Source organism: Eschrichtius robustus, chromosome 1 (assembly GCF_028021215.1).
Source record: "Eschrichtius robustus isolate mEscRob2 chromosome 1, mEscRob2.pri, whole genome shotgun sequence".
Lineage (NCBI taxonomy): Eukaryota > Metazoa > Chordata > Mammalia > Artiodactyla > Eschrichtiidae > Eschrichtius > Eschrichtius robustus.
The window spans coordinates 33000089-33014186 of NC_090824.1; the positions used below are offsets into that span (position 1 = coordinate 33000089).

At 40.1% G+C, this 14098-nt stretch overlaps 1 protein-coding gene across 4 annotated transcripts in view; it reads left to right on the top strand.

Moving 5' to 3' along the window:
- The window catches only part of DCAF5 (DDB1 and CUL4 associated factor 5), a 104983-nt gene that overhangs the window by 37297 nt on the left and 53588 nt on the right, over nucleotides 1-14098 (top strand). The gene's annotated exons all lie outside the window — the stretch shown is intronic.

Sequence of the window (14098 nt, forward strand, 5' to 3'; positions counted from 1 at the left end):
TGCGTGTAACTTGCATAAAGAAAATATATCCTTAAAAGAATTTAGACTAAAGGAAACACGTAATAATACCACTGTGCTCAGCTTCTTTTTTCAATTAATAATATGTCTTGGAGCTTTTTTCATATAAGCACTTGCAAATCTAGCACATTCTGTTAATGGCTACATGGTATTCCATTCATATCATGTACCCAACAACCAGACTTTTTGTTTCCTGTTTGGGCCATTATAAACTATGCTTCACTGACCCTGGTCACACATCTATCTTGGCCTACCTTTGTAAAAATGTCTAGGTAATTGCTGCATCAAACAAAGAGTGTACGTTTTTACATTTTTTATAAAAATTGTCAAATTTTCCCACGACCACAAAAGGCTGCACTGATTTACAAACTTACCAACTGTGCATGAGACGACATGCATCTCCAGACCGTCATGAACACTTAAACTGTTGCAAGTCTTATGGGGGAAAAATATCTTCTTGTTTTGATTACTTCTTCATTTATGGGTGAGATTATGTGGTTTCTTTGGTAACCTACAGTTTTCAAAGCCCATGTGGGAGAAAAGTCATCTAGTAGAGCTAATTGGCAATCTTGACTGATTCCTTTTTTGGAATCAAAGGAGGAGCACAGTGCTGTGGAGACTAGGATGTTTTTACCTGTTTCTTTCAACTTTTCTAAGGTTTTATGGATATGAGACAGAAAAAGGGTATGAAATATTCTTGAGGTCCTGTTCTTCACATCCACTAGTGTTTGGGGATTAAACTGCAGATCTTTTCTGTTTGAATTTTCTCAGTGCAAGTTGGCGTGGGGAGAAAGAGACAGCCCTTGTCTTTTCCATGCAGGATTAATTATGCTGAGTTGCAATGGATGATTTGTCTCCTAAACACAGCTGCCTAGAAACCCCAACCCAGATCTTGGGACAATTCTGAATTGCCTGGGAGGACAAGCCTGGAACAGGAGAGATGATCTATTTCAGGGATACTTAAAGTCTAGGGAAAGATTTTAGGGAATTTGTGAACCCCTTGTAATTGCAGGTAAAATCATGTGTGCTTGTGTATCTGAGTGAGCACACGTGGCATTTTTTTCTAGGGACAAGGAGAGCTTTTACCAGGTTCTCGTAGAGACCCTTGAACCCCAAGAGGATGAGTCGCTCAGTGTTCTAAAGATTCTTGATTTAGAGCCTGTTGTGGTTCCTTAGCAGGCTTCTAAGTAACTTCCAGCTTGTAGTAGCTTGGGCACATGTGTGAATTCTGGGCCTATTCAAGTGACCCAGTGGCTCCCTAGAAACAAATATATCTCCGAGGAACAATAAGGGGGGCTCACATTGAATATCTTTTCCTTCCTAGCTTACCTTATGGGTGGTTCCATGCTGGAATGGTTTCCCTGCCCTACCCCAAGCCTAAGCTGTGTCCCTCCACTTTAGCAGGTAGCCCATAGGAGTGTGAACAGGTTCATATTTGTCCTACTACTGCCCTGAAATAAGCTGACTAGAGGGCTGGCTGGTAGAATAAAGTGTCAGCTCTAGAAGGGACTTCAGTTATCATCTGATCTGACTTCCTATTGTACAGATTGTAAAGGGAGGCAGAAGAGCTTGATGGTTTAGAGTGTAGGATCTGAAGTACATCCTGGGTATGGAGCCAGGCAGTATACCTTAATAGCCATGTGATCTTGAGCATGTTACTTCACCTCTCAGTGCCTCATAATAATAAATAATAGCTAACATTTATTAAGTATTACATGCTGGGGATAATGACAGTTATATGAATAATTCCTTATTTAATCCTATGACAACCTTATGAAATAGATTCTATTATTCCTATTTTAATGATAAGGAAGTCAAGGTACAGAGGTGAAATAACATGCATATATGTGTATTATATCCTCCCCCGTATGTTCTAGTTTTCTTTCATCTATGCCTCCTTGAAATAAAACTTTGTCAGAATTCCTCTCAAATTTTTTTTAATACAGGCCTGTCCAACTCTAGAGTCTGAGGCCTTTAGAGTTTCTGCCTCCCTTTTCACTGTCTTCTGGCCCAGCCCCAGTCTTCATGCTGACTTCCCATGTTTCTTGCTCTCCTAACCCTGGAAACCTACACATGCTCTTAATTTTTCTTTTGTAAAGCTTTAGAACAGAGGTTGTAAACTAGTTGCGCATAGGTCATATTCAACCCACGGAGATAATTTGCTTGGCCTACATGATGTAATAGTGTTTAGAAAATTACACAGAAAAAAATCACAGTTTCTAACATCTCTTGAAAAAGTCAAAAAATCTGATGTCATTGGACCTTTATTCTCACAGGGCAACAGTCAGCCGAAGTTGAATCATGGGTTCCTCTTTAAACCTTTGGGATGTGTTACAGGTTCCACCACTCCTTGATGTCTTAATCCAGGTGTGCTTCTCTCATTTATGTTACTTCCCTGGTCATGTAGTCATTGGAGTTTGAGGGTCTGCTTTGGGGATTTTAGTGGAAATGAGGGGGCCATAGCTGGGGAACTTGAGTATAAGTGACTGGATAAGAGAAAACTTCACATATACAAGTATACGTTGCAAGTTTGGGCGAGGTTTGGTTTATTTCATTTAGATTATTTCTGCCGATGTCTTTTCACAACCATCCTCTCCTTTATCACTGCCAACATCCCAGTTATGATGTCTTGCTTGGACTATTGCAGTGGCCTCTGAACAGTTTTCAAAACTGAACTCCTTGAACATCCAGTGTGTTCAGGAAAAGTGAAGTTTTCCCTGCTGTTACTCTCCTTGTCTCACCGTTTTCGTTGCCTGTTTTAGCTGTCTGCTCACTCACCACCTCTCTCCCTTCTCGTATCTTTAGTTTGTCAGTTTTTGTCAGGAACCGTTAGTTCTGTGACAGGTAACAATGTCTTGCTTTGACAAGGATAATAAAGAGAGTGGTTCTTTCCCACTCAATAATAAAACTAGGGCAAGCCAGGAATTCCTGTAAAGACTTACCTTATAAGCTGGTGCTTTTACGTGTTGTGTAAATGACACATTTGATAATGGGTAATGAGTTCAAATTCCTGCTATCAGAAAGGAATTGCTCTTAGTAACTCACCTGGCTTTGGGGCCTAAATGTTCTCTCGGCCTGTGCCAATCCTACTTCTGTAGAGACCAAATTAAGTGTAACTCCTTGCCTTCTGAACAGCTAGGCAAACTCTGCCACATTGCATTTGCGGGTTGCTCGTACTATTATGGGAAAATAGAGCCCAAGTGTTCAACTTCAAAGGCCCGAAAAGGCATTTATACTCTGCTTTCTCACTCTCCTCTCCCACTCACCCACCTTTACTGTTTATATGTATATATCCAATACTCAGGCAAATGTCCCATCTATTGAAGACTGTAATAAAAGCTTGTTTTTTTCCCCTAAAACTGTATACCTTTAAGTTCTGTATTTTTATTAATGTCGCCATCACTCTTGTACTCATCCTGGCTAAAATCCTAGAGTCCCATTTGACTCTTCTGTTTCTCCCTCCCTCTGCCATGACCAGCCTTGCTCTGTGTTAGTGCCTGGCCACTATTTTCAGTTCTTAAAGCCCCTGCCCTATTTCAGGTCCATATCACTGTTTCCATAAGGTGTTGGCTACACTGGCTTCTTAACCTGCCTCTTGCTTCTGGCACATAGCACATGTCCTTAAACATTACTTTTGCCATTCCCCTACCCAGGAGCTTTAGTGGCTGCTTTTTATCTTTGTTCATGGCCATATCCCCAGAACCAATTATGCGGGATGCTCCAAGAAAATGGTTTTTTTTGGAATGAATGTATGACCTAGTTTACTGGATGAAATAAAAACTCGTTACGCAAGCAGTCAACCCCTTCACTGGTACCAGTGTCCCTTCTCCCCTTGTAACTCCTCCTCTACATACAAACACACATAGAGGAGAATTTCTCCCTTTTTCTTGATTTTTCTTTTCCTATTCAAATTCTAGTTACCCTTCAAGGTCCAAGATCAAATGGAAGCCCATCAGTGCAGACGTCCTTGCTGTGTCTCCCTGTTACATACTCTTAAAGCTTCCTTTACTCGCTGTGTCCCCAGCATCTAGCCCAGTTTTGGCACAGAGTACATGCTGAATGAATGAAGCTTTCCCTCACTTCTAGCAGAAGGGATCGCTCTCTCCAGAGCCTCTGTAAAGTATAATGCTTACGGCCTGTGGCATTCATATTGCATGTCTCAGTCACCGCTTTTGCCATCATTGATTATCTTTACTGTGACTATGTTTTATCTCCAGACAGACCAGTATTATGTCTGTTATTTCCTTCCAGTGCTCAGGAATTACTTCTCAGGAAGGAAGCACTTGTCCTAATCTGTACTATTAATTCTTATGTTTTTCTGTGGATTTTTAAGGACAGAGCCATGTTTTATTTATTTTTAATCTCTATTGCCTAGCACAGTGCTTAGAATGTTACGGACCCTCAGTAAATATTGAATGAGTACAGTGTTACACTCATCCCAAAATAGTACATATTCTCAAAGCCAGCTTTCTGTAATGTTTTCATTAACTCCCTGAGTGTGATGGCATGGATCAAAATGTCATCTGCAGGGAATAAATCCTTAGAGGAGGTTGTAAGGGTTCTTCTGGGGCTTTGGACACCTGTCAACTAGTGATGTATGGAAGTCAAGGATTCTGGCAAACTTGCTTTCTGGCTTTTGGGCCACAAGGTGGAGCTCTAGAATCAGCTTTGTCCACTAGAAGATACCAGGGCCCCAGTATGCTAACCCAGTGATCCTCAAACTTTAGAGGGCATCAGAATCACCTTGGGAGGTTGTTAACATGCTGCTTCCTGAAGCACAGACCCAGAGATTGAACTGTTGATCTGGGGCAGAACCTGTGAATCTGCCATTTTTTAATACATACCCCAGGTGATCTGGCAACTTTGCTTATCCTTCAAGGTGGAAGCTGTGATTATTCAGAGGTCTGCTGAATTTGCTGCTGTGTTCATTTGGACCCAGGGTCTTTGGGCTTCAGGCCAGAGCTTCCCTGTGTCCATTCATTCTCACCAGTGTGCCTTTTTATAGCAAGAGACTTCGCTTCAGACCAGAGCATCTGGGGAAGGCCTGGTGAATGGATGGGAGTTGTTGGAAGCATGTTCCAGTTCATATCCTCCCTTTAATTCTCCCCAACTCTTGTTATTTAGGAGGAGGTGATATCAAATTCCTAAATCAAGTACACTTTATTTTAAAATCAAATCTTGACTTTTTTTTCTTTTTAAAAAGCTTTTTATATTAAAAAATTCACATACACATATATATATATGTAGAATTGTAAAATAAACTCCATTATACCTAGCACCCAGCTTCAATTAACCCATTGACAATCTTATTTCATTTATTCTTCCTCTGTGACCTCCCTTCCCAATTATTTTGGATCCATTTCCATGTAGCATTGTATCATTTCTTCTGTAAATACTTTAGTATGTATCTCTGAAAGATACTCTTTTTTAAAAATTGAGATAAAATTTACATAACATAAAATTAACTATTTTAAAGTGAAAACTTCAGTGGCATTTAATACATTCACAGTGTCGTGCAACTACCACCTCTGTCTAGTTCCAAAGCATTTTTATCATTCCAAAATAAAACCTATACCCATTAAGCAGTTACTCCCCCAGAATACTTCTCCCCTAGTTTCTGGCTACCACCAATCTGCTTTCTGTATCTATGGATTTACCTGTTACAGATATTTCATATATCATATAACCTTTTGTCTGGCCTTTTACTTAGAATAATGTTTTTGAGATTCACCCACATTGTAGCATGTATCAGTACAGTACTTCATTCCTTTTTATGGCTGAATAATTTTGTATTGTATGGATGTATATACCACATTTTGTTTGCCCACCCATTGATGGACATTTGAGTTGTTTCCACCTTTTGGCTATTATGAATAGTGCTGCTCTTAAGATTCATGAATAAGTATTTGTTTGAGTACCTGTTTTCGGTTCTTTTGGGTCTATACCTGAGTGGAATTGCTGGATCATATGGTAATCCTGTGTTAAACTTTTTGAGGAACTGCCAGATTACTTTCCATGAAAAGATAATTCTTGGGCTTCCCTGGTGGCGCAGTGGTTAAGAATCCGCCTGCCAATGCAGGGGACACGGGTTTGAGCTCTGGTCCGGGAAGATCTCACATGCCGTGGAGAAACTAAGCCTGTGTGCCACAACTACTGAGCCTGCGCTCTAGAGCCTGCGAGTCACAACTACTAAGCTCGCATGCCACAACTACTGAAGCCCGCGTGCCTAGAGCCTGTGCTCCGCAACAAGAGAAGCCACCGCAGTGAGAAGCCCGCGCACCGCAACAAAGAATAGCCCGGGCTCGCCGCAACTAGAGAAAGCCCGATCCCAACGCAGCCAAAAATAAAAATAAATAAAAAATAAATTTCTTTTAAAAAAGATAACTCTTTTAAAAAACATAATCAATATTATTATCATACCTAAAAAATTAACAATAATTCCTTAATACCACTGCATATTTAGTGTGTACATTTCCTTAAGTGCCTCATGAATGTTACAGTTGGTTTTTATGAATGAGGATTTAAATAAGGTCCGTACAAAGCAATTAGTTGACATGGCTTATAAGTCTTTTTTAATCTATAGATACTCCTACCTTTCATTTTTTCTCTTGTAATTTACTTGTTAAAGAAACTGGATTATTTGCTTTATGGAATTTCTCACATTTTAGGTTATACAGTCGGCCCTTTGTATCCTCGGGATCTGTATCTACGGATTTTGGTATCTATGGGGGGGTCCTGGAACCAATCCCCCATGGATACCAAGGGACAACTGTACTGATTGCATTTTTATACCATCATTTAGCATGTTGCCTCTTATCCCAGTTTTTTCCATAAATTGGTATTAGATCTAGGGGCTCAAACAGATTCAGGTTTGATGTTTTTTGTTTTTTTTTTTTTTTTTTGGTTACAAAAATGTTTCATAGATGGTGTTGTGTATATCCATAAGGAAGCCAAAAATATCTGGTTTTGTCTTTCGTTTTAAAATACATTGACTGGACTTCCCTGGTGGCACAGTGGTTAAGAATCCGCCTGCCAGTGCAGGGTACACAGGTTTGATCCCTGGTCCAGGAAGATCCCACATGCCGCAGAGCAACTAATTAAGCCCGTGCACCACAACTACTGAGCCTGGGCTCTAGAGCCTGTGAGCCACAACTCCTGAGCCCGCATGCCACATCTACCTGAAGCCTGCACGCCCTAGAGCCCACACGCTATAACTACTGAAGCCCGCACGTTCTAGGGCCCACGTGCCGCAACTACTGAGCCTGTGTGCTGCAACTACTGAAGCCCACACACCTAGAGCCTGTGCTCCGCAACAAAGAGAAGCCACTGCAGTGAGAAGCCCAGGCACCGCAATGAAGAGTAGCCACTGCTCGCCGCAGCTGGAGAAAGCCCACGTGCAGCAACGAAGACCCAATGCAGCCCAAAAATAAATAAATAAAATAAAATACATTGACTGACTTATTTATTTGGCTGTGCCGGGTCTTAGTTGCGGTGTGTGGGATCTTTAGTTGTGGCATGAGGGATCTTTTAGTTGTGCCATGCAGGATCTTTTAGTTGGCAGCACACAGGATCTTTAGTTGCGGCATGCGAACTCTTAGTTGGGGCATGTGCGATCTAGTTTTCTGACCAGGGATTGAACCCAGGCCTCCTGCTCTGAGAGCGTGGAGTCTTAGCCACTGAACCACCAGGGAAGTCCCCATCGACTGACTTCTTAGCTTAGCTTTTTAAAATACAAGTAATGGGACTTCCCTGGTGGCGCAGTGGTTAAAGAATCCTCCTGCCAATGCGGGGGACACGGGTTCGGTCCGGGAAGATCCCACATGCCACAGAGCAACTAAGCCCGTGTGCCACAACTACTGAGCCTGCACTCTAGAGCCCATGAGCCACAACTACTGAGCTTGCGTGCTGCAACTACTGAAGCCCGCGTGCCTAGAGCCCGTGCTCCGCAACAAGAGAAGACACCGCAATGAGAAGCCTGCACACCGCAAAGAAGAGTAGCCCCCGCTCGCCGCAACTAGAGAAAGCCCGCGCGCAGCAACAAAGACCCAGTGCAGCCAAAAATAAATAAAAATAAATTTAAATAAATAAATAAATAAAATACAGGTAATGCTGGTGAAGATGTGGAGAAACTGGATCACTCATACATTGCTGGTGGGAATGTAAAATAATACAACCACTTTAGAAAATATTTTGGTAGTTCCTTTATAAATTAAAAATGAACTTATTATCTGACCCAGCAGTTGCAATCTTGGGCATTTATCCAAGAGAGAGGAAAACTTACTTTCATACAGAAACTTGAACATGAACGTTCATAGCTGCTTTATTCATAATAGCCAAAAGCTGGAAACTACCCATATGTTTTTCAATGGGTGAATAGTTTAAAAACAAAAAAAACTGTAGTACATTTATACCATAGAATACTACTCAGCAATAAAAAACAGTGAACTATTGATACATGCAACAATTTGGATAAACCTTAAGTGAATTACGCTACATGAAAAAGCCGATCTCAAAAGGATACATACTGCATGATTCCATTTATATAACATTCATGGGATAATATAATTATAGAGATGGAGAACAATTTAGTCGTTGCCAGGTGTTAGGGTTAGAGGTAGAGGGGGTGGATGTGACTATAAAAGGGTAGCACAAGGAAGTCTTGTGATGGTACAGATAAGTATTGTGGTTACATGAAGTTATACAAGTGATAGAATTGCACAGAGCTACACACACACACAAATGAGTGCATGTATAATTGACAAAATCTGAGTAAGCGCTATAGATTGTACCAATGTAAATTTCCTTGTTTTGATATCATACTGTAGTTATGCAAGGTGGTAACATTGGGAGAGTCTGGGTAAAGGGTTCAAAGAACCTTCTTGATTTTCTAGGTATAGTATCACATCATCAGCAAACAATGACTGTTTTACTTTTTCCTTTCCAGTTTGGGTTCCTTTTATTTCTTTTTCTTCTCTGATTGCTGTGGCTAGGACTTCAAAACTATGTTGAATAAAAGTGGTAAGACCGGGCATCCTTGTCTTGTCCCTGATCTTAGAGGAAACACTTCCAGCTTTTCACTGTTGAGTATGATGTTAGCTGGGGCTTTATCATATTTTTATGTTGAGATATGTTCCCTCTGTGCCCACTGTCTGGAGAGTTTTTATCATAAATGGATGTTGAATTTTGTCAAAAGCTTTTTCTGCATCTCTATTGAGATAATCATATGATTTTTATTCTTTGCAAATTCTTTTTACAAGAAAATTTATTTGCAAATTCCTCTGAATCTATAATTATTTCAAAATAAAAAGTTAAATGCAAGTAACACATAATAACATTCTCCTTTTAAAACTGTCAGTAAGGCTAAAGTTCCTTCTGACTATCTCTTCCAGTCCTGGTCCCCTGCCCCCTCCTCTGGGGGTAATGAGTCTTAGGAGTTTGTAGTATATACTTCCAGAACTTTTTCTTTGCTTTTATATGCTTATACATGTACCCATAGAAAATATATGATTTTTGTTTTCTATATGCATGTATGCTTTTCACACAAATGATGTACTACTATGCAGTTATTCTACAACTTGACTATTTCACCCATCAGTGTATGTTGGGGATTTATCTATATATTAACATATCCAGATTTATCTCGTTTCTTTTGCCAGTTAAGAACTTGAGTCAACTCTCTCTCTCTGTTAAGAGTCAGCTTAGATTTTTCTTCTATGAAGTCTTTTGTGACTGCTCCCCCTCCTGTGTACCCAGTGGAGGGTAGATATTCTTCCTATGTCTCTCACAGCACATATTCCCCTTATTAGAACACTATTCATGTTATAGAAGGAAACTGTTGGTTTTCTTGTCCCTGATTAGTTCTTGAAAGTGTCTTTTCATCTTATTTCATCTTTAAACTCGTGTGCCTAGCATATTGTCTAGAATAGTTAGCAGGTATTCAATAAATGTTTATTCAGTAAAGGCATGCATGAATATATGAGTTACTGAACTACAGGGAAGGGTATGAAGTGAATTACTTAGATGAATCCTTCTGGCCCTGATGCATTGTTATATGATGCTATTTTTTTTTGCTGGGTGAAATAATGCATCTCCACAGTGTATTCTGTGAAATCTTGTTGAACCAAGAGGCAGAAAACAACTTGTTGGCCCTATTTCTGCTGCTTATTTGTTGTATGGTTAAAGCCAAGTCACATAAGCATTCAGGACCTAGGTCTCCTCCAATTTGAGATGAGAATAATGTTACCTTCACTGTCCACCTTATAGGGTTAATGTAAGGATTAGGTGATACAATTTACACACAGACATCTTGGAAATTAATTTTTTTATACATCTTTTTTTTTTAATTAATTAATTTATTTATTTTTGGCTGCATTGGGTCTTTGTTGCTGCGCACGGGCTTTCTCTAGTTGCGGCGAGCACGGGCTACTCTTCGTTGTGGTGTGCGGGCTTCTCATTGCAGTGGCTTCTCTTGTTGTGGAGCACAGGCTCTAGGCATTTGGGCTTCAGTACTTGTGGCTTGCGGGCTCTAGAGTGCAGGCTCAATAGTTGTGGCACACAGGCTTAGTTGCTCTGTGGCATGTGGAATCTTCCCGGACCAGGGCTCAAACCCGTGTCCCCTGCATTGGCAGGCAGATTCTTATCCACTGCGCCACCAGGGAAGTCCCTATACATCTTTATTGGAGTATAATTGCTTTACAATGTTGTGTTCGTTTCTGCTGTATCACAAAGTGAATCCAGCTATATGTATACATATACCCCATATCCCCTCCCTCTTGCGTCTCCCTCCCACCCTCCCCATCTCACCCCTCTAGGTGGTCACAAAGCACCAAGCTGATCTCCCAGTGCTATGCAGCTGCTTCCCACTGGCTATCTGTTTTACATTTGGCAGTGTATATATGTCAATGCTCCTTTCTCACTACGTCCCAGCCTCCCCATCCCCCTCAAGTCTGTTCTCAACGTCTGCATTTATTCCTGCCCTACCACTAGGTTCATCAGTACCGTTTTTCTAGATTCCATATATATGCGTTTAGCATACGGTATTTGTTTTTCTGTTTCTGACTTACTTCACTCTGTGTGACAGACTCTAGGTCCATCCACCTCACTGCAAGTAACTCAATTTCATTCCATTTTATGGCTGAGTAATATTTGGAAATTAAATTTAATAGAACTTGTTGCTTCTTCAGGGGTATCTATTGTGATTTGATTCCTTCATGAATTCTTCATAGTTTGAACTTTTTATTTTGTGACCTTAGGTTTGACCCCCTTGTATTTTATCTGGTGTGAGTCACGTGTTTTAGATGGGGATGTCTTCATACACTCTTAATAATCTTGGCTTCATTTATCCATGAATTTGCCTACGTATGGAAGACTTTCTAAGAACATTGCTAATGTTTCTGAATTCTACATTAAAAACTTTGTGTTTTGAATCAGTTTTTTATTCCAGTAATACAACTTTGCCATTTATTTATGGGTACTTGGGAAGTGGAATGGTGGATCTGCAGAAGGAAATCAAACTAGGTGTAGTTTCAGATCTAACCTGGTACTATGTCCAGTGCTAACCAAGGGAGGCCTGTTTAGTACTTTAAAACCTTTCAAAGGAGGGATATTATTTGCCTTCACTGAGAAAGATGGTGAGGGACACTGAAATTTTCAGAGTCCTTTGAAAATTTTTGTTTAACTATCATTATATGAATTTAAAACAATGATTTAATTTCAGATTTGCATCTACACCAGAATCCTGTGGGGCAGCATATTATTTGAAGTTTCAGTTAAGAAGCTCTTTAAATTCCCCACTGTCATACTTTTCTCAAATCTGTCTTCTGTGGTCCCTTAATTAAAGAGGGAGTATGTTTGAGATGACATTTTAGAATGATGTATTTTCTTCTGATTACAGAAGTTCATGTTCATTGTAGGAAAACTTGGAAAATAAAATGAAAGGTATAAAAAAAATTACCTAAATGCTATAGTCTAATTAACGTACCTTCTTGTTGGTCTCAGTACATCCATCAATCCAAATGTTTATCACTATCTATTCTTAGATATAATTGGATAGGGCATGTATTCAAAGCCTATAGAATTCACTGTCCACCTTCTGAAACCTGATAAATTTTCTTTTTTTAGCTTGTAATTGAATTCCTAAAGTTTAACTATTAATTTTCCTTTTGAACTTTTATTTTGCAAATATCAGAAACTTGCTTTAAAATACAAGATATAATTATGATACCTGTTTACCTGTTAAAGTCTTCCTTCTTGTTGGCTGCTTATTAGCAGGTAGATAAATTTAACTCATTTGAAGGACGTGTGGTGGTGTCAGTGAGGAGGAGAAGACCTAAGTGGTCATTGGCAAATCATTTTACTTTCTGGGCCACAGTCCTTTGCCTGTGAAAGAAAACTTTGACTCAGATGATCTCCAAGCCTCCTGCTGTTTCTCTGAATTTTATGTTGCTCTTCTGCTTGCCTCTCAAGATTAGATTTCGTGAGCAGACAAATGTCAGGAGCCAGGTGAACCTTTGTGGAGCCTGTTTTGTTTAATGTTCTAAGTCAGGTTTTTCAGATTGCTACTCATGATCCATTAGATCATGCAGCATCTACTTATTGAATGCCTATTATGTGTCTGGCACTGTTTAAGCACTTGGGATGCACAGGAAAAGACATAAAAGGTAATACTCTAGTGGAAAAGGACAAATAAGAAACAAAATAAGTACTTAAAAATATATGGTATGTAAGATGGTGATTCATGTAGTAGAGAAAACTAAGCAGGCAAGGGAGAGAGGGAGCATTGGGGAAGTTGCATTTTTGCATAGGGTATATCAGGAAAGGCTAATTGAGAAGGATATTTGAATAAAGAGGTAAGTGAACGAACCATGCTCATATCTGGGGAGGAATGTTCCCTCAGGATTTGCAAGTGCAAAAGCCCTAAAGCAGAAACATGTCTGACGTATTCTAGGAGCAGGAAGGAGGCATCATGTGGTTGAAGCAGAGTAAGGTAAGAAGAGTGCTAGGGGGCAGAGTCAGAGACATAGGGATTGAGGGGCTATCTAGGGCATTGTTGGCATTATAAAGAATTTGGGTTTGGGGGACTTCCTGGCGGTCCAGTGGTTAAGACTCCGTGCTTCCAATGCAGGGGGTGCGGGTTCCATCCCTGGTCGGGGAACTAAGATGCCACATGCCACGTGGCGCGGCCAGAAAGTTAAATGAGTAAGTAAGTGAGTAAGTGAGTAAATAAATAAATAAATAAATAAATAAAATTTAAAACCTTAAAAAGAAAAAAAAGAATTTGGGTTTTAATCTGGTTGAAATGGGAAGCCGCTGGCAGATTTTCAGCAAAGGAATGATGTGATCTTGACTCATGGATCAGCATTCCTCTGGCTGTCTTGTTCAGGATGAAATGAAGTATGGGCCAAGAGTGGAAGCAAGGAGATAAGATAGGAAGCTCTTTCAATAATCTATTGGGCCATGAAATTAATTTAGATGGTCACAAGTATTTATTAGATAGAAAATGGAAAATAGAAAATCATTGTATTGCACACAGCAGACAGTAAGTTGTTTAATGAATTTATGCTAAATAAATGTGAGTGTACTGGAATGCAGTATAAGATGTACTTACTACAAAGGTTTACTATAAACAAGTTTGAAAGCCATTATCCTGAGACATTTATATTATTGCCAACTAGAGGTGACTTTGGTTTTTGGACACATTCTCAGTAAGTGGCTCCTGTATGAAATAAGCCATCTTCCTATAATCGTGTCTCATCGGTCAGCACTTTGGCCTTCTCTCCCGTTTCCTTTGCATTCCTCTCTTCTCTTGTTTTCAACTGTTTGCGTAAGTGTTCTTGTAGAAGATACCAAATTGTAATTTTTGTTTTCAGACCCTCTTCTGCTTAGGATTTTTTCTAGACTTTGCCTCTTTCCCCTTTAACATTCCTCTAGCTTTGTGGCCTTGTACCCTGACAGTCAGCACACGCACCCAGTTTCTCCTCCTGCCATCAGGGACTGCCTGTTTATCTGCCTGTATTCCCACCCACTCCTCCTGCACTGTTACTGTTGCTGTAGCAACTGCCATCTCAGTCTCCCCCTTCCC